Source organism: Dama dama, chromosome X (assembly GCF_033118175.1).
Source record: "Dama dama isolate Ldn47 chromosome X, ASM3311817v1, whole genome shotgun sequence".
Lineage (NCBI taxonomy): Eukaryota > Metazoa > Chordata > Mammalia > Artiodactyla > Cervidae > Dama > Dama dama.
Genome location: NC_083714.1, coordinates 157,629,447 through 157,649,567, shown reverse-complemented (window position 1 = coordinate 157,649,567; position 20,121 = coordinate 157,629,447). Strand labels below are relative to the sequence as shown.

The 20,121-nt window shown below is 50.5% G+C and overlaps 1 pseudogene; it reads right to left on the bottom strand.

The window, feature by feature from the left end:
• Nucleotides 1–1,858: 1,858 nt before the first annotated feature.
• LOC133052984 (solute carrier family 25 member 3-like) lies at nucleotides 1,859–16,306 on the bottom strand (annotated as a pseudogene).
• Nucleotides 16,307–20,121: the final 3,815 nt, after the last annotated feature.

The window sequence follows — 20,121 nt, the reverse complement described above, 5'->3', positions numbered from 1 at the left end:
CAATAACCAGGGCATGGAAGCAACCTAGATGTCCATCAGCAGGCAAATGGGTAAGAAAGCTGTGGTACATAGACACAATGGAATATTGCTCAGCCGTTAAGAAGAACACATGTGAATCCATTCTAATGAGGTAGATGAAACTGAAGCCTATTATACAGAACGAAGTAAGTCAGGAAGAAAAACACCTATACACTATACTAAGGTATATATATTGAATTTAGAAAGATGGAGATGATAACCCTATATTGGAGACAGCCAAAGACACACAGATTTATAGAATAATCTTTTGGACTCTGTGGGAGATGGCGAGGGTGAAATGATCCGAGAGAACAGCATTGAAACCTGTATATTATCATATATAAAAGGGATGGCCAGTCCATGTTCGATGCATAAGACAGGGTGCTCACGGCTGGCGCACTTGACTGACCCAGAGGGATTGGATTGGGAGGAAGATGTGAGGCGGAATCAGAATGGGGAACACATGTACACCCATGGCTTATTCATGTCAATGTATGGTCAAATCCACCACAATATTGTAAAGTAATTGTTATGCCCGATGTCTGAATCCCCGAGTGGGAAGAGAGAAGGCCTTCAAGACAATGCAACTCGAAGGAAGGGAAGTTTATTACTGACTTGAGCCAGGACTCTCTGCCCGCAACCAACACAGTGGTGTGAGTCAGAGAGCCCCGAGCCCAAGTGGTTACACAAATTTATAGAGTGAGAAGCGGATTGGTTACACGTTTGCAAAGCAATTTCATTGGTCACTACATTCTGGCGCGTGGGTCTTTCCTGGGGGTTTCCGCCCCATTCCTAATTTCCTAATTGACAAACTTCGGTCATTGTTAAGTGAAAGCTAATTCATCCTAATTGACAAACAGCGGTCAGTGTTAAGTGAAAGCTACCTGATAATCTTATCAAGTAGGACGGCCTACTCCTAATCTAAGCTGCGTTACTTCTGCTCTCCTCACATCCCCCCCTGTCTGTTGTTCAAGTAGAGGAATCTTCCTCTTTTCCATCTTGGGCCGCTGACACTATAAGTGGACCAAGGAGGGTGGATTCCTGAGGTCTTGTTGAGCAGCTCATGAGTCTTCCCGTCACTGATCAGCAGGAGAATTAGGAGACCTCCCGGCGGACGAGTTTCAGTACCGGTGAGGACTCCTCTTTCATTTCCTGTTCTTCCGATGTGGCTTGCCGCACGTGATTGCCGTGAACCCAGGGTCCAACCCCGTAGGAGTGGTACGGAGAACAACACAAGGGCCTTTCCGTCTAGGTTTTAAGGGCAGCTTATAAGGGGTGTTACGTACCTGAAAGAGTGCGAAGGGAAGGGGGCTCACCCAGTCCCCGCCAGTCTCTATTGCCCACTTTGTCAAAGTTTCTTTTAGGGTCCGATTCATTCTCTCAACCTGTCCTGAGCTCTGGGGATTATATTCACAACGTAACTTCCATTTTGTCCCCAGAGCTTGGGCCAACCCTTGTAGAATCTGGCTCCCAAAGGCAGGTCCGTTATCAGAGCCCATAGTCACTGGCAGCCCGTACCTAAGCATTATCTCCTCTAAGATATTTTTAGCAACCACTATTGCTGTCTCTCCCTTAGCAGGGAAGGCTTCCACCCACCCTGAGAAGGTATCTACCAGAACCAACATATAGCGATACCCGTAATTGCCTGGCCTTACCTCAATGAAATCTATCTCCCAGTGTTGCCCTGGCTCTTCCCCTTGGTACCTTGTTCCCATGTGCTGCTTTTTCCCTGTCCTCATCAGCTGGCATGCTTTGCAAGCCTGGATTATCTCTCGTCCAGTTGTATTTTCCTCAAACACTGATCAACACGCAGATTCAGTCCATATTTGCTTTCTTTTATCTAATGAGTGTACCCAAGCTTCTTCTTCAGAGACTCTGGCATCTCAGGGGGAGGAGGGCGAGGGAGCCTGAAGTAGACCTTCACAGAGTGCAGTCAGAGTGCTGATCATGATGATGTGGGGAAAGAGTCCCTTCCATACACCTCTAAATCCAAGTCTCTTGAGGACCTGAGAGGCATTGCTACCCTTCTCTTTATTCAACACAGACACCACGGAATCAGCAACAGTACGTTCAAAGCAGGCAAACTTCATCATGGTGTATGGTATCTGTCTCATCCAAAGAGGAGCAACCCCCTTGTAGAATGCCTTTAAGCCTTCTTCCTTATACATTTTGGGAGCTGCATCCCTCAGAGTGTTAGCATAACCTGGTTGGGTTTGAATTCGAACCTTACAGCTTCCATAGGAGCCAGAGCAATGTCAGCAAAGAATTCAGCACTGGCAGAGGCAGCCAAATACAGTGATGTGCACCCCAGATAGGCACTCTCCTCTCCAAGCATGTACTTCATAAAAGCCAAACTTGCAGAGCCCCTGCAGGGAGTAAACCAATGATGGTCAGGGCCCATCATTTGGCCAAACCACGGAAACCATTCTCTTTGAGTGTAACTGAAAATCCATTAAGAATGCCCTTGTACTTCTGTAGGTCCACCTGCATACGGCATTTCACTAAATCCAGAGGAACAACAGCAGTGTGTGTCAGACCACAACTTAAGACCCCACCAAAGCCACACAGTGCATAAAACTTTGCGGAGCCATATTCACAACTGTACTCTTCTACCGCCGTGGCTCCTGCTTTCCTTTGCCCATCTTTCACATAGCTTCTCCCATCGGTGAACCATCATGGAGCTACAAACAGCTGGAATGGCTTATTTTGGGTTAGGTAGGGCAAGGGCTGGGGCTTCTAGTAGGGCCCGTCTGAGTGTCTGGAAAGCCTGTTTCATTGTCTCAGTCCAAGTCCAGCTTGGGGTCTCTTTACTCCCCTCATACAAGGGCCGGGCCTTCTCAGCAAACCCCATGGTCCACAGTCTGCAATATCCAACAGTCCTCAGACACTCTCTCACCTGGGTGGGGTCTTGGGCCTTCATGGCCTGGGTTAGCCACCTTTGCCCCTGCCTGATCTTATACCCCAAACAGGTGACCTCTTGCCGGGCTATTAGCAGAAGGACCTCTGGGTGGCAAGTCCGATATTCATAGAGGTCCTCACTCAGAGCCTCTTGAACCTCTGTGGGATTACCGGTTGGCCTTCCCCCTCAGTCCACTCAAAGGCAAATATCTCCTGGCTCTGGGACGCCAGGAGTAGGCTGAAAAAGGCATCTTTCAAGTCCAACACAGTGTACCAAGTGTACTCAGGCAGCAAACTGCTCAGGAGGGTATACGGGTTAGATGTCACTCACTGTTTGTTGACTTCTTGCAGGTAATCTGTCTCCCCTGGCTTCTTTACCAGCAGTAAGGGGGTGTTCCAAGGGGATTGACACCGCTTGAGGATTCCAGCATTCATCAGACGTTGAATGTGGGGAGTGATCCTCCACCGAGCTTCCTGGCTCATGGGGTACTATCTCACCCTCACAGGAGTTGCCTAGGCCTTTAGCTTGATGACAACCGGATGTCTGTTTGGCCAGTCCCATCCCTGCCATTTCAGCCCAGGCCAACGGGTATTTATTCATCTCTTAAGGCTAGGGATAAGACATGTATTGGCTGTCCAAGTCCATCCATGACTGTCATTCTCCCAGCTCTGTAGGCTTAACTGAATAAAACCCAATGGCCTCTCCTTTCTTCCACAGAATCATAGCATAATCAGTACTGCTATGACACAGGAATGGGATCTCATTTCTCTCCATTTCCTGCTTTAACCACTCTCTCCCCAAGAGTTCTCACCTGCTTAAGCCCCTCTCTAGAAGGGACAGATGTTTTCACAATATCATCAATAGCCCACCACTGATCAGCAAGGTAAAGCACCACAGCTGTGAGTGAGTCCTCAGGTGCAAAAGAGCAAGAACTTTCTGGGTCTGATCTCCACCATAGAGAGGTACAAAGTCTACATTTGACAGGCTAATAGGCAGCAGAATTTTCCAGTTCCTCATGACTGCAATTATCCAACATATACCCAGGACTCGGGGAGGGGTGCCGAGTCTTGACTCCCCTAGTCACTGTATTCCCCCACATATAGAACTCGAGTTCCAGAGGAGATTCTCTCTCTGGGTCATACCTCTCCTCAGGTCCCTCTTAGGGCACTTGTTTTTCCAGTGCCCCTGTTCTTTGCAGTAGGCGCACTGATCTTTCTTTAGGGCCTGCCTTTTTTATTTCTGTTTTTCTCCCATAATCTGGGCTAGCTCCCTCTGGTTCTTCCAGTTTTCCCTCATTCTATATTCTCTATCTTCCTTCCTGATCTTTTCAGCTAATTCCCTTTCCTCCCGTCGAATTCGTTCTTCCCTTTCTTCTGGGGTCTCCCTATTATTAAATACCTTTTCAGCTGCTTTCAATAAATCCTGTATGGTCTGTTCTCCCAATCTCTCTATCTTTTGTAATTTCTTCCTAATATCTGGGGCTGCCTGATTTACAAACGCTAACAGAACTGTAGCACATGACTCCTCAGCCTGGGGATCCATAGGTGTATATTGCCTGAAAGCTTCCATTAGCCTCTCTAGGAGGCTGCCGGGCTCTCAGTGGGCTCCTGCCTTACTAAATTTACCTTTGCCAAATTTGTCGGTTTTCTTGCTGGGGCCCGCAGGCCAGCCATCAGAGTCTGGCGGTACACTCGGAGAAGCTCCTTACCTTCCACTCGCTCAAAATCCCAGTTAGGCCACAACAGAGGAAACCCCTCGTCCACGAGATGAGGCTGGGTGGTTGGCCTCCTGTTGGCCCCTGGGACCCGTTTCCATGCTTCTGCCAGAATTCGCTCCTGCAACAGCTGCTGACAATCGTAGTGAAAGGAGATTTTCACCTGGTTGGGCTCTAGTTATTGAGGCTCACTTATTGTATGGCCTTCAGAGTCCGCCAGAGTGTAGCCCTGGCCGGGATTCATCACTTGACCCCACAACTGCTCGCCCGTTCACTGAAACTCCCGAAAAGAGTGGGAATTGAACCAGAGACAATGCCAGCACACACACAAACACGGACAAACATGGAGAGCCAAAGACAAGCACACGGACTGACAAATGTCGGCCGACAACACAGCGCTGGGTTTTTGGCCCCCCTGACCAGACTCGGGATCAGGAGAGGATCTTTCCTTCCCACAGAGCTGGCTGCCTTCCAGTGCGCTTGCTGGCCTCAGCCTTTAGCCAGCTGGAGAAAGCTTTCTCCTGTGCCAGATACCTTCCTGCTTCACAGCAGGGCCCCGGAATTACTCTGGACTTCCTGTGCCACATACCTTCCTGCTTTACAGCAGGGCCCCGGAATTACTCTGCACTTCCTGTCCTGCCTGAGACAAAGCCGGCACACACACAAACACAGAGAGCCAAAGACAAACACACGGACAGCTGACAACACAGCGCTGGGTTTTTGGGCCCCCTGAATTTTCCTGAGCACCGGTGCTATTACCTATCCTTCCCCTCTGTCCTGGAAGTGTTCTCTTCCCCCGGTAAAGGGATCCTGGACGAGCCCCCAAATGTTATGCCCGATGTCCTAATCCCCGAGCGGGAAGAGAGAAGGCCTCCAAGACAATGCAACTAGCAGGAAGGAAAGTTTATTACTGACTCGAGCGAGGACTCTCCGTCTGTAACCAAAGCATGGTGCGAGTCAGAGAGCCCCGAGCCCAAGCTGTTACACAAATTTATAGGGTGAGGAGCGGATTGGTTACACATTTGCAAAGCAATTTCATTGGTCAATACTTTCACATGCACGGGACTTTCCTGGGTGTTTCTGCCCCGTTCCTAATTTCCTAATTGGCAAACATCAGTCAGTGTTAAGTGAAAGCTTATTGGTCCTAATTGGCAAACAGTGGTCAGTGTTAAGCGAAAGCTATCTGGTAATCTAACCAAGTAGGAAGGCCTACACCTAATCTAAGCTGTGTTACTTCTGCTCGTCTCACAGTAATTACCCACCAATTAAAATAAATAAAATAAAATAAAATAAAATAAAATAAAATAAAATACATTCCTTTGCCAAAAAGGGCCTAATCAGTATTGGCTTTTTGACCTCCAAAAACGCCATTCTTTTCCTTCCTTTCTTCCCTCCTTCCTCCCCCCTCTTTCTTTCTTTTTCTTCCTGATTATACAACTGTTAAAGCTTGCTTTCCATTGATCACTATGACAAAGTCCTGGCTCTATTTCCCATGTTGTACAATGCATCTCTGAGCTCATCTTCGACTTAACTAACACTGCATGACTCTGACACCCCCACCTCAGTATTTCCCCTCCCTTTTCCCCTCCCTGCCTCTAACCAGTAGATGTTTCTCTATATCTGTGCGCCTCCATTTTTATCATATACTCTACTTTGCGGTATGTTTAGATACTATAAGTGATATCATAGAGTATTTGTCTATCTCTGTCTGAGTCATTTTACTCAATATTCCATCTGCCATGCTGCTGCAAATGTCAATATTCCATTCTTTTGATGGGGCAGCTCCTTTGTATGCCTTTTGAACAAATGGCAATGCCTCCCCACACACGACACAGCTCCCAAGCTAAGGGTCCATCTCTGCACTCACACAGAGAAACTCGAAGTCCTCTTCCTCTTCTCCCATGGGAAGTGTGTCTTTGAAGCTCAGTCTGGAACCAGTTCTTCCCCCTACTTTCTGGCAACCTGGACCTGCTGGTCCCATCTCCAACTCCACAGAAGCCATCTCCCTCCCTCCTCACACACTTATCCCTTCCCTGCCCTCTCTGCCCCCCAGTATCAGAGAACTCAGAGACAAACTTAATTTCACATCAGGTTGATTTTATTTTATTTTCTTTATTAATGTATGTAGTTGCTATAATATTCAGCATTGGTACTGTTGGCCAGTACTCAGCGGCTAGACCCCAGAACATTTCTGAGGTCTCTAGACATGCCCCGAAATCATGGGCTGTCCACTGGTCAAGCTAGAAGGTCAGGGGTCTCCATGGTCTCTGGGACCTCCTCTGGTTCTTTCTGATTAGCTGGAATGGCAGGGGTCTAAATGGTGTCTGGGAACTCCTCTGGTTCGTTCTGATTAGCTGGAATGGCAGGGGTCTAAATGGTGTCTGTGACCTCTGGTTCATTCACATTAGCTGGAAATACAGGGGTCTCCATGGTCTCTGGGACCTCCACTGATTCATTTAGATTAGCTGGAATGGCTGGGGTCTCCATGGTGCCTGGGACCACCCCTGGTTCTTTCTGATTTCCTGGAATGGCAGGGGACTCCATGGTCTCTGGGACCTCCTCTGGGTCCTTCTGATTCAGCTGTTCATTCGCCTTGGAACTCTGGCTACAGAGCTTTGAACATCTGATTTTCTTAAGCTTTTCTGTGGTGGGAGTTTTCAGAGAAGTTTTCTTGGGCAGCTTTGCCAGAATGGGATTATTCACCCTCAAGTTACCCTCGCCACCTGGAGAAAACAAGACAGGGAGCTAGAATGGCACTGGTCTAGGGAAGAGTGTGAAGACAGGTGGGAAAGATGGATTCAGAAGAAGGGGTGTGGACAGAGAAGGGTTATGTGCCAGTCAAGGACAGGGGAGGGTGTCTTCTGGGGTGGGGTCCATGGGCAAGAGGAGTTTGGCTGGGTTCAGTTCACCTTGATTTTTTTTCTGGACCTCAATTGATAGGAGGTCTTCATCTTCTCCTGGGTAAGAGGAGGTGGGTGTCCCATAACTACTCTGGAGCCTTGTGGCTTCTCAGTCACCTCAGTCATTTCTACAGCTCACAGAGGTCTGCTCAGGGCCCCTGAGCACCCCTATATATACCCGTCCCCATGGAGCCTCACCCTCATACTTTATGAAGTCAGCAAGTCAGTTTCCCAGCCAAAGTTGGCCCTGGGTGAGCTTTGACATCACAAAGCCCCATCCTGACATGTCTAGCTGAGGATGCAGAGCAATTCAGATGATTTGCCATGAGAAATGAGGCATTAGTAATTCCCTCAAGGGGCCTCCAACTCACCTTCCACCCTCACCTCTATGTCAACTCTGATGGGTCACACAGCAGGCAGATTGCAACTCCTCCCTGCCTTGCCCCACAGCCACACTCCTCGGGCAATCATTCTGGTCTCTCTCAGCTTTCACCATTATGTAGCTTTTCATATCTTGCCTAAACTCCTTCCATGACAACTAGGTTGTGTTTAAGTGTCTGTGGAAGCGAGAATCTTTGCTTTTTCTTCCTGCCATATGGTCTTAATGCACCTTGAAGCCCATTGAATTCTGGGCCAGCCGACAGAAAGCTATCCATCCCGCCCCCTTGTCTCAGTGTTCCCGGAGCTCGCCTCCCTTCTCTGGTCTCCAGTCGGAAACCATTGTCTTCAGGCTGTGAGAGTGCAGTGATTACACTTGCCCTTACTTCACACGCAGCTGTCTCGTTTCAAGTCTCGGACTCAGGGTCACCTCACTAGGAGTACTACCCAGGCTTGTGTTTGAACAGGGTGATGGGGAAGGGGCAGAGAAATGCATGTTTCAGACTGTGCTGGGGGATCCCATGCAGGAAATGCCCACCTGCAGCTGATTAGTATTCCCAGCAAGGGGTGGAGCTTGCCCACATCTGTGTGAGCCTTGTGTGCAAGGGTATTCTCAACACGTGCCCTCACAAATCTCGTTTCTCATCTTGTTTTCTTGCTGGAAGCTCCCTTGGAGCTTATCTCACAGCCAAAACCAATGTGGAATTCATTTCCATACGCAGCTGCCACAAGCTTCCAGCTTCTTGGATGAAACATTGAGTCATCCTGTCCTGTGCATCTAGTTCCCATGGTCTCTCATTGAGCTGGTTGGCTCTGGAGGAAAGGGGAATGGATTGTGTGCTCCACCTCAGTCCTCGTTTTTCCAATTGACTCGTAGGGTCAACCAGCCTGAGGTGCACCCCTGGGGACAGTTTGTTGGCTTATTGGGTCTTCCTGGGTTTCCTGTGAATTGTTCACATCCTGTTGTCCATTTGTTGCTTACTCACCCAGGGTCAATCACACTGCTGAACTTTTTAAGAGTTAGAATATGCACGCCATAAACAAACCCAAATGATGACTCTTAGAATTGATAGAAGATCTTAAAACTTGATAGAAAAATGGGCAAGAGGCATAGGCCAACACTTCATAAGAAAGATGTATCACTGGCCTTTAAATTTATGAAGACATGTTTAAAGACATGAGCAGCCAATTCACAAGAAGAGTATGGAACTAGCCCCGAACCACGTAAAGAACATATTAAATCTAACGAAGGTAAGACAAATCATACTTAAATTCCCTTGAGAACTGAAAGTCAGGCAGAAGTGGCATAGATTTTAGTAATTGCAGACAGAGACATTCGGATACTTGGAAAAAAAGTGTTTTGTGTGTTCTAAAAAAAAGGAGAGTCATGGAAATCATAAAATAGACCCCATTTGATCTTACAGATATGAAAAACATAGTGTCAGATGAAGCCCATTTTAAGGGTTTCCTGATGGCTCAGATAGTTAAAAAAAAAAAAAAAAAAAAGAAACCCACCTGCAACTTGGGAGACCAGGATTCAGTCCCTGGGTTGGGAAGATCCTCTGGAGGGGAGAATGGCAGCCTGCCCCAGTATGCTTGCCTGGAGAATCCCCATGGACAGAGGAGCCTGGCAGGCTACAGTCCATGGGGTCACAAAGAGTTGGAATTTGCTGGACAATGAAGCACAGCACAGCGCAGCACATTGAATGTTTGTGAAAGAAATTCAGGTAGGGAGGAAAGAGGGAGAAAGGGAAACAAGGGAAATGAAAGGAAGCAAAGAAAACCCTCCGTTGCTGGCTAGAACAGAGCAAACAGAGATGTGCCCCAGCAGGACAGCACCACTCAAGTCCATCTGAGCACTCTCAGCCGGTTTGAAACAACCATCTCCAACTTTGGTCCCACTGCTTCAACCAAACTCATGTGCAGGGTTTACCACTAACAGGCTAATAGTCATCACGCTTTCTCCTCATTCAAATCCTGATTCACCCAGAAGTGAAAAAGACACGTGTGCCCCAATGTTCATCACAGAACTGTTTACAATAACCAGGGCATGGAATCAACCTAGATGTCCATCAGCAGACAAATGGGTAAGAAAGCTGTGGTACATAGACACAATGGAATATTGCTCAGCCATTAAAAAGAACACATATAAATCCATTCTAATGAGGTAGATGAAACTGAAGCCTGTTATACAGAGCGAAGTAAATCAGAATGAAAAACACCAATACACTATACTAAGGCATATATATTGAATTTAGGAAGATGGAAATGATAACCCTATATGGGAGACAGCAAAAGAGGCACAGACTTACAGAACTTTTTTTTGGACTCTGTCGGAGACGGCCAGGGTTGGATGATATGAGAAGATATCATTGAAACATGTATATTATCATATGTGAAAGGGATAGCCAGTCCATGTTTGATGCATAAGACAGGGTGCCCAGGACTGGTTCACTGGGCTGACCCAGAGGGATTGGATTGGGAGGAAGATGTGAGGGGGAATCAGGATGTGGAATACATGTACTTCAATGGCTGTTTCATGTCAATATATGGCAAAAACCACCACAATATTGTAAAGTAAATACCCACCAATTAAAATAAATAAAATAACATAGAATCCTTTTATAAAAAGGGCCTAATCAGTATTGACTTTTTGACCTTCAAAAACGCCCTTCTATTCCTTCCTTTCTTCTCTCCTTCCTCCCCCCTATTTCTTTGTTTTCTTTCTGATTATACAACTGTTAAAGCTTGCTTTCCACTTATATTTATGACCAACTCCTGGCTCTATTCCCCATGTTGTACAATGCATCCCTGAGCTCATCTTCCACCTGACTATCACTGCGTGCCTCCCACTTCCCCACGTCTGTATTGCCCCACCCTCTTCCTCTCCCCGCTGGTAACCAGTAGATGCACAGCACATGCAGGCTCTATAGTTTGTGACACACTGGCTTAGCTGCCCTGCACAAAGTGGAATCTTCCTGAACCAGCCATCAAACCTGTGTCCTCTGCATTGTCAGGCAGATTCTTATCCACTGTGCACTGGGGAAAGTCCCTCTATTCCCTTAGGTTATTAAAACTAGTGAAAGGGCATGAAAACAAACATTTAGTTGTCTGCAAAGGTTTTGACATAAGGAGAGATTCTTCCTAGGGAATACATGCGCCTCGGTTCACCATACACCTGCACGTCTTTATTTACCCAAGGCAGACAGACCAGGCTCTGGACACCAGTCTGGGCTATCTCAGCACCTTCTTCTTCCACAGGCACCTTGGCCTTGAGCAGTCCAATGGCCATAAGGACGAACAGGTCTCCAGAGGAGAGCACTGAGGGAGATGTTGGGAGAACACAGTGGAAGCCCATGGTGAGAGGTGGCGGCGGCAAACCTGGGGTCTAAGCCAGCTCTATAGGAAGGACACAGCGAGGCTTTCAAGTGTGAGCAGAATGTTCTCTGTGCTAAGACGATGCTTTGGTTCATTTCTGAGAAGAGACATCAGCAGGGAGCCCCCTCAGAGGCCAGTTCACTGCCAGACATGAGGGGAGAGTGGGCTGTCTGAAGATGCTTGGGAGTGAGGATGTGAAGAGTCTGGCTGGAGATATAATTTTAAACAGGCCTTCCTAGTGCATGTTAAATGGATGAAGCCTGAATGAAATAAATGAGGTATGAGTACTGGTGAGGCTGGAGAAAGGATATGCCTTTATTTTATGATTTATGGGAAACTGAGAGAGGAGCAATTTGTGAACCACTTTGGGCAGCAGGACCCAGACCTGTGGTCAGTGGGACCTGGGCCTGCTCGGTCTCATCCGGTCTCAAACCCACTTCCTGCAGAGATCGGCACAAAGGCTGCTCTTTGAACAAGGAGCCATAAATTCAGCTTTACTCACACCTGCTCTAACCACCGCCTGTGCTCCCTCCCATATGCAGAGAGCTCCAAGCCAGGCGCCCCTAACTTAATAGACCCTTTCCCCTCACAGGGAGCCACTCAGGAGATTCCACCTAAGTCATCAAGTCTTATGTCTCAGTAGGGTAAAACACCTGTGGCCACTGTGATGTGAGTTTTCAGGTACTTACCTGCAGGGAAATTCCCTGCAGATCCACCTCTATCAGGAGAGACGCTGCCTCTGATGCTGCTGGAATGTCCCTATCTGGGTGATATGTAGAAAAGGCCCATGACACAAGCTTCCTGGATTTCTGTAGATGTAGAGAATAAGACTGGAGTGGAAAAGTGGACTGTAAAGACACACGTGATGGAAGACATATCATGCATTGTCAACACTTAGATTATTAGTGGGGAGGGCCTGACCATGGCAAACCAGCTACCTGACCAAAAGCTTCCTCTTTCAGCAGAACCAAAGCCCAGGATCCACCCATGTGCCTCCTTCTCTCTGGCCTTCTCCAGTCAGAAATTCCTCAGCTAACACATCCAATGCAGTCACCCCTCTCAGACCCTCCTGAGACCATCTGAAAGAGACCACCTACAACCAGAGGATCCTTCCCCAGGCAATCAAAATCAGTGATATTCAGATCCACACAGCCTGAGTGACAAACCTGAGGGTCAGGAGGCCAAGGAAAGGCCCCAACCTTTGCTGGAAAGCATAAGGCTGAAGAGGATTTCAAGGGCCTCTTCCTATTCACCTGGAGGACAAATGGGGGGTTCTGGGGTGCATGAGAGAATGAAAGAGGAGCCCAGCACAAGCCAGAAACAATCCGGAGGACACAGGCCCATTGCTCACGAAGGCAGAGGTCTCAGGGATTATGAGAGTCACGTATGGAGAGTGTGGGCAAGGCTCCAAGGACAGGTCAAGTCTCAGCACACACAAGAGGACACACACAGGGGAGAAGCCCTATGTTTGCGGGGAGTGTGGGCGAAGCTTCAGTCGGAAGTCAGATTTCATCAACCAGAGGACAAAAACAGAGGAGAAGCCCTATGTTTGTGGGGAGTGTGGGCGATGCTACTGTCAGAAGGCTCATCTCATCACACACCAGAGCACACACAGGGGAGAAGCCCTATGTTTGTGGGGAGTGTGGGCGATGCTACTGTCAGAAGGCTCATCTCATCACACACCAGAGGACACACACAGGGGAGAAGCCCTATGTTTGTGGGGAGTGTGGTTGATGCTGCTGTCAGAAGGCTCATCTCATCTCACACCAGAGGACACACACAGAGGAGAAGCCTTATGTTTGAGGGAGTGTGGGCGAAGCTTCCATCGGAAGTCAACCCTCATCAGACACCAGAGGACACACACAGGGGAGAAGCCCTATGTTTGCAGGGAGTGTGGGTGAAACGTCAGTCAGAAATCAGATTTCATCAGACACCAGAAGACACATACAGGGGAGAAGCCCTATGTTTGCAGGGAGTGTGGGCAAACTTCAGTCGGAAGCCCGTCCTCATCACCCACGAGAGGACACACACAGGGGAGAAGCCCTATGTTTGTGGGGAGTGTGGGCGAAGCTTCAGTGATAAGTCAAATCTCATCTCACACAAGAGGACACACACAGGGGAGAAGCCCCATGTTTGCAGGGAGTGTGGGCGAAGCTTCAGTCGGAAGTCACTCCTCATCAGACACCAGAGGACACACAGAGGGGAGAAGCCCTATATTTGCAGGGAGTGTGAGTGAGTCATGATCAACAAACCACACCTTAACTACAGGAGGATTACTGCAGCCACCCCATGCCTCAGTTCTAAGGGGACCTCAGAGGAGGCCTGTGACCCGTTACTGTCCCTAGGAGTATGAGGAGAGATTTCCCAGGTGGTCCAGTGGCCAAGACTCCAATGCAGAGACCCACGTTCAATACCTGATTGGGGAACTAGCTCCCACAGACTGCAACTAAGACACAGCACAGCCGAATAAATAAATATATGATAAATATTTTAAAGAAAGAGTGTGATAAGCACAGAATTACTTGTTAAATAGACATTCCGCTTTCATGACAGGAGAGGAGGTAGATAAACAGCAGAAGGTTTCTTAAGTGTTCTGGAGATGTTCATGCCAATTGCCTTCGTGGTTTTTTAGGTCTCCTTTTCTAATAAATTTTGTCTCCAAACAAATCTGAGTCCCAGACTATGTACTCATTCCCCCCTTTTCACTGACAGCAGTGGGGTCCAGTCACAGCTGAACCCCTGGGAAGGCATCATTCTGGAGCCAAGTCAGTAAGGTCACTGGACAGTCAGTCCTGGGTCCAGGGAGAGGAATCTAGGGGTTGAGACAGACTCACCAGAGAAAGGATTCCCTGGCCTCTTGGGAAGTGCGGCCTCCCCTCCTTATAGATCACAACTATCCTTTGGCCTCTCCTGGTTGCCCTCTGGTTCCCTCTGACTTCTGTAGCATCAAAGGTGATGTCCACGTGCATGTGTGTGTGTATGCAAGCATGCCTGGCTCAGAATGGGCCATCTGGTCTCTGCCGCCCCCTTGGGGTAATCACAGCATCTGGACTCCAGATTCGACCACAGGGATCCAGTTCTCAACCCTGCCCCCAGCAGCTCTGTGAGCTGGGGCAAGATGCTCAACCTCTCTGTGTCTCTATTCTCATCTGTGATACGGGGTGGGAGCACCAGCATTTTGGTCTGATGCGGAAGCACAGGCGGAATCTGGCAGAGGCTGGCTGAGAATGCAAGCCCCACCGTTGCTGTCCTTTGTGTTTTTTTCTTCAATCTTTTTTATTTTTTAATAGAAGGATAATTGCTTTACAGAATTTGTTTCCTGCATGTCCTCCAGTCCCCACACCTTCCAGGTCTTCAGAGCTAGACGAGGAAGGGGCCGTTTAGGAACCCTGCTGCCCTGATGACTGGGTGTGAGGTCAGGGGTGCTAAGGGAGGCCGACCTCCCTTAGCACCCCTGCCGTTCCTACTGAGCTGGGCAGCCCCAGGGCCCCTCCACAGACAGGCAGTGCCCACAGTCGTCCCCCCTGCCGAGAACAGAGCCTGGAGCCGTGTTTGCAGGAAATCCCTGTCCGCCCCCATCCCCCCGCCACACAGAGGGTCCTTGAATCCCACACCGCGGCTTCTCTATGCGTGTGCCTCGTTCCTGTGCCCGTGCACTCTGGGCAATGCTGTCGCGACCCTGAAATTCTTAACCATGGAATAGTTCATCCTTACATTTCCCTTTCATGAGTGAAGTCTGATGGGCCCCAGGGTGAGCTGTGAGCAGGGCAGATGCACACACAGCACGGGTCCTGGGGTGACCGAGCGGCACGAGGGGACAAGTTGGACACAAAGCCCCCCACCATGGGTGAGTGAGGGTGGGGACAGCACCAGGAAGCCACTCTTGCTGAGACCCGGAAGTGAGCTCAGACACAGAGTGGGGGCAATGGGGTTCTTAAGGTCGACCACACCCTCCCCTCTGTGAGTGACCTCTGCTCTGGCCTGGTCCTTCCAGAAGGGGTTCAGGAGGCTGAAGTCCGCCCGGCTACCAGAAGACACCAAGGGGAGAGTGGGCCACGGGGCGGGGGGCAGAGGGTGCGAAGTCCAGGACTCGGGACAACGGCCCTCAGTTCCCTCCATGTGCCAGGCTTGTGAAGCGTCTCTACATGAACCACATCAGTGATAACCACCCACTATTATTTTCCGGTTTCTATGCTTTCTTAAAGGAACACGTTTGTCTGTGGCTTGGTTTCCATACAGGAAGGGAAGCCACATAAACTCCCCATCTTCTTTGCCTTCAGGCCGGGGCCATGGGAGGGAGAGTTAGGGCTGGTGCAGGCAGAGGGGCTTCAGCTGAAAAACGGTGGGGATCCAGAAACCTGCAGGGGCTTCTCAGCTGCACCTCCCACCAGAGTTGGGCCTGGAATCCCCTGGAAGGCTGAGCAGGTCAAAGCTTATCCCTCCCCTCCCCTCAAAAAGCTGGCTCCTGGGGCCAGCCCAGAACACCCACAAATCCCCCATCACCCACAAACCCACACAGGCCCTCCCTCACAGAAGTGGGATGAACTGGATGGTGGCACAGATGGTGTGTGATCCCAGAGCTGGGGGTCTCAGCTGACCTTGAGAAAGGGGGTTGGTGCTTTACAGAGCCTCCCAGCCCAGGGAGCTGCCAGCAGCCACAAGCCATGATCTGAAGCGGTGCTGGGAGATGGAGAGTGGTGACTCCAGACAACCTTCCAACGTTCAGGGCTCAGCGTTCAGCCTGCAGGATCCACAGCCGTCAGCTCAGCCACCACGCTCTGCACTAGGTTGCTATTTAGCCCTGAAACCTACACTGCAGGAGGCCCTCTAAATGTGGCATCCTGTCCAACAAACTCTCAGTCACACCCTCCAAGCCTGACCCAGGCCCAGCTTTGCTGAGAGGGTCTCACTGGGACCCAGGTTCCCCCTCCTGCTTTCCCACATTCCGTACCAGAGTGGGGAGAAGGCAGGGGCTGGGGGTACAGTGCCTCCAAGCAGGTAGGGCGGGCGTTCTCCCATCATCCCTTGTTGTCCATCCCTGGGAGCACAGTCTCATGTCACTTTTACCAGCAGAGGACATGTGTCCCCAGATCCGGCCCACTCTCTAGGGGGTGTGAACTGTGAGCACTAACACAGGAAACCCCAAGTGACCTGCTTAGGCTGGAAGACTAGTTCCTGGGATGTGAGCTGAAGTCTGAAAGTAGCTTCTCATTGGGATTAGCCTTCTCCAGATGTAGCTTGGGGGCAGCAAGTGTGCAATAAGTGGCCCCCAGCTGGGGCAGCCACACAGTGCCTCTTGACAGCCCTGTGGAAACTGTGCACCAGAGTCACCAGGAGCCCACATTCACCCTGCAGATGGCTTCTGAGAGGTCAGTGACAGACTAAAGCAACCATGAGCCTGTACTCACAGCAGAAAGCCTCTGAGAGGTCTGTGACAGACCAGAGTGACCACGAGCCTGTACTCACCCAGTGGATGGCCTCTGATAGGTCTGTGATGGACCAGAGTGAACACAAGCATGCATTCACTTAGCCAATGGCTTCTGACAGGTCTGTGACAGACCAGAGTGACACAAGCATGAATTCACCCAGTGGACAGTTTCTGGTAGGTCTGTGACAGACCAGAGTGACCACGAGCCTGCACTCACCCAGCGGACAGGCTCTGAGAGGTCTGTGACAGACGAAAGCAACCATGAGCCTGCACTCACCCAGTAGATGGCCTCTGAGAGGTCTGTGACAGACCAGAGTGACCACAAGCATGCACTCACAGGGCGGAGAGCCTCTCAGAGGTCTGCGACAGGTCAGAGTGACCACAAGCCTGCACTCACCCAGTGGTGAATTCTTGCTTGGAGAATCCCATGGACAGAAGAGTCTGGTGGGCTAGAGTCCATGGGGTCACAAAGAATCAGACACAACTGAACACCTGAGCACACACACATGAAACAGAAATGGACTCAAGGACAGAGGGAACAGACTGGCGCTCTCCAAGGAGGAGGGGGTGGTGGAGGGCCAGAGTGGGAGGCTGGGGTCAGCAGATGTAACTTTTGTAAGTAGAATGGTTAGAGAAGGCCCTGCTGCATAGCAGAGAACAATATTCAGTATCCAATGATAAACTATAAAAGAATATTTTTAAAAAGAATGTATATGGGTGTATAAGTGTATCTCTGAGCTATGAGCAGAAATTAACACACTGTAAACCAGCTATACTTCAAAATAAAAATACTGATTAAAAAAAAAAAAAAAAGAACAGACCCTAGTCAATTGCAATAGACACTCAACCCAGGAGCACCAAGTCCCGAGCAGTCAGAGCATGGACCAACCAGTCAGAAGAGGGGCCGACAGCAGACGGGGTCCCACGGTGGCCCACAGGCTGGCTGGGAGCCCTGGGCTCCATAAGCCACAAGTGTCGCTGGAGGAAATGAGAACTCTACCCACACGGCTCCCCCTCCAGCTCAAAACAAAGCGGCTCTGCTTCCCCTGACCCCTTAACTGAAGGGGTCCCGGGATGCCCTGGCTTGGTGCTGGGACCAGGAATGTACTGGTCAGACCCTAATGCAGGGGAGGTCTGTGAGGGAAGCTCTGGAGCGGGTGGGCCAGGATGAGCGCAGCAGCTCCGCCCATTCTTCGAACGTCGGACAAAACAGAGCCCAGGAGGCCGGAAAGTGCCCTAATGGAGGGCAGGCCCCACGTCGGAGCCTTCGCTCTCAGGCTGAAGCCCAGCGCTGCCCCCCTGTGCCAGTCTGCAGCACGTTCTGCACATGCCCTGACGGCTCAGCCACTGAGCCCCAAGGAGAAGGCTTGTGATGGCAGCCAGGCCCACAGGCACCAGCAGCACTGACCATCTGGCTCCCGGTCCAACAGCAAGGTCCAGCTGAGACCAGTGGACACGTTGTCAGTGGTGCTCCAGGGTGGGCCACGAGTCATCAGTAAATGGCAGTGTTGTGATGCAGGCCAGCAGGACTCAGCCTGGCGGATTGCTAGAATCAGCGGGGACACACCGACACATGAACACTCCCGGCCCTGGGTCAGGCAGACACCCGAACAGGCAGACAACTGCAGAGAGCAGAGTCCATGGAACAGACAAGGAGCACCCGTCCCCGGGCAGGGAAGGGGCCCCATCTCAGGGGGCGCCCTTGGGATTCCCCAGCTTAAGCATAAAGAGGCTTCAGGCACAGGTGGTAGGAGGAGACTTGGAGCTGCTTATAAGTCATGCAAGGCAGGACACGCAGGTGAGTGAAGGCCAGAGGGAATGTACCATAGAAAACAGAGTGTCTGGGGAACAGACGGGCTTGGGTGGAGCTGACCACAAGGGGGCTGGGAGTCCTCGTTTAGAAACCCTGTACGCCTCTCTCCCGTCTCGGCGTGCTAATCTACTTAACACCCACTCTGCAGCCTGATGCCGACTCTCCTCCGCATCTCCACACTCGGACCATCCACTCATTCACAGATATTTGCTTAGCACCTGCCTCTGGCCAGGTCGTGTTCCAGGCACGGGACAGCCGTGAGGAGACAGACAATAATCCCAGTCCTTGGGGGCAGAAACTCTACCAGAGGCCAGATGCACCACTTCTGGGGCTGAGCCCCGGCCTTGCCCTCCTCACCCGCCGGCCAGCCCTGCTGGAGCTCCGGGCCCAGATGCAGTTCTGTCTGAGCATGCCCCCTCCTCCAAGAAGGCGCCTCTCTGGAGTCGCCGCCCGTCAGCCCCTGCCTCCCCGAGTCCTGTGTCCTTCTCAGCACAGACCACCATCGGAAACGGACTCCCCGCCACCTGCATGACCTCAGTGTACCTGGCAATCTCACGTCCTCGGTGAAGGAAGGTTTCAGCTACCCTCACGCCTTTTCTGCTGAGTTCCCTCCACAGATTCCCATCATGGTAGCCTGGAAGGACTCTCCACATGGGTGTGGGCCAGGGGCTCGGTGGGTCCCGAAAGAGTGGGTCCCCTGGGCCGCTCCAGTGGTCAGGGTAGACAGGGACCTCCCAGCAGTGGCTCGGACCGGCCGGCAGGCCGATCAGGTTCCTTCTCCCTGGGACCACGAGGGGGCAAGGCTCTCATCGCTGCTCAGGGTCGTGGCTGCCCAGGAACGGGTGTCAGTTCCACAGTCCTGAGCACCCTGTGAGCTGTTACATGTTTTACCTGTGCGATCTCAGCTCCCTCAGGCAGAACGCTCTAGGCTACACACTTGGAAGAATCTACAGGAGTGGTTTCAGTTCAGTTCAGTTGCTCAGTCATGTCTGACTCTTCACGACCCCATGGACTGCAGCACACCAGGCCTCCCTGTCCATCACCAACTCCCGGAGTTTACTCAAACCCATGTCCATTGAGTCGGTGAGGCATGCGACCATCTCATCCTCTGTCGTCCCCTTCACCTCCCGTCTTCAGTCTTTCCCATCATCAGTCAGACATGACTGAGCAACTGAACTGAACTGATGCGACTGTGAATAAATGCAAGAAGAAGAAATCAAAGTCCTATCCCCTTTGTTTATCATATTGCCTCCTGACTGTCAGCCCTTCCTTCTATGAGCCCCTAGACTCCTCAAGGAGGGCAGGGACAGGTCTTGAGGCATCAGCCTGCTTGTTCCCCTCTCTGCTGGCTGAGAATTGAAGCCAACTTTCTATTTCCTCCAGACTCAGTCTCTATCTTCTTTTATTCAGCTTCAGTGGGCAGAGGAGGCCAAGATTTCGGTCAGCAACAATACCACTAACCTGACCACCAGTTCAATCTGAATTAACACCACCACGCACGGCCTAGTAATTAGACTCACAAGCCTACTCCTCCTTAATCAATGATAACAGCCTCAATTTCTCATTAGTTTTCTCCCACTCCCTATGGACACC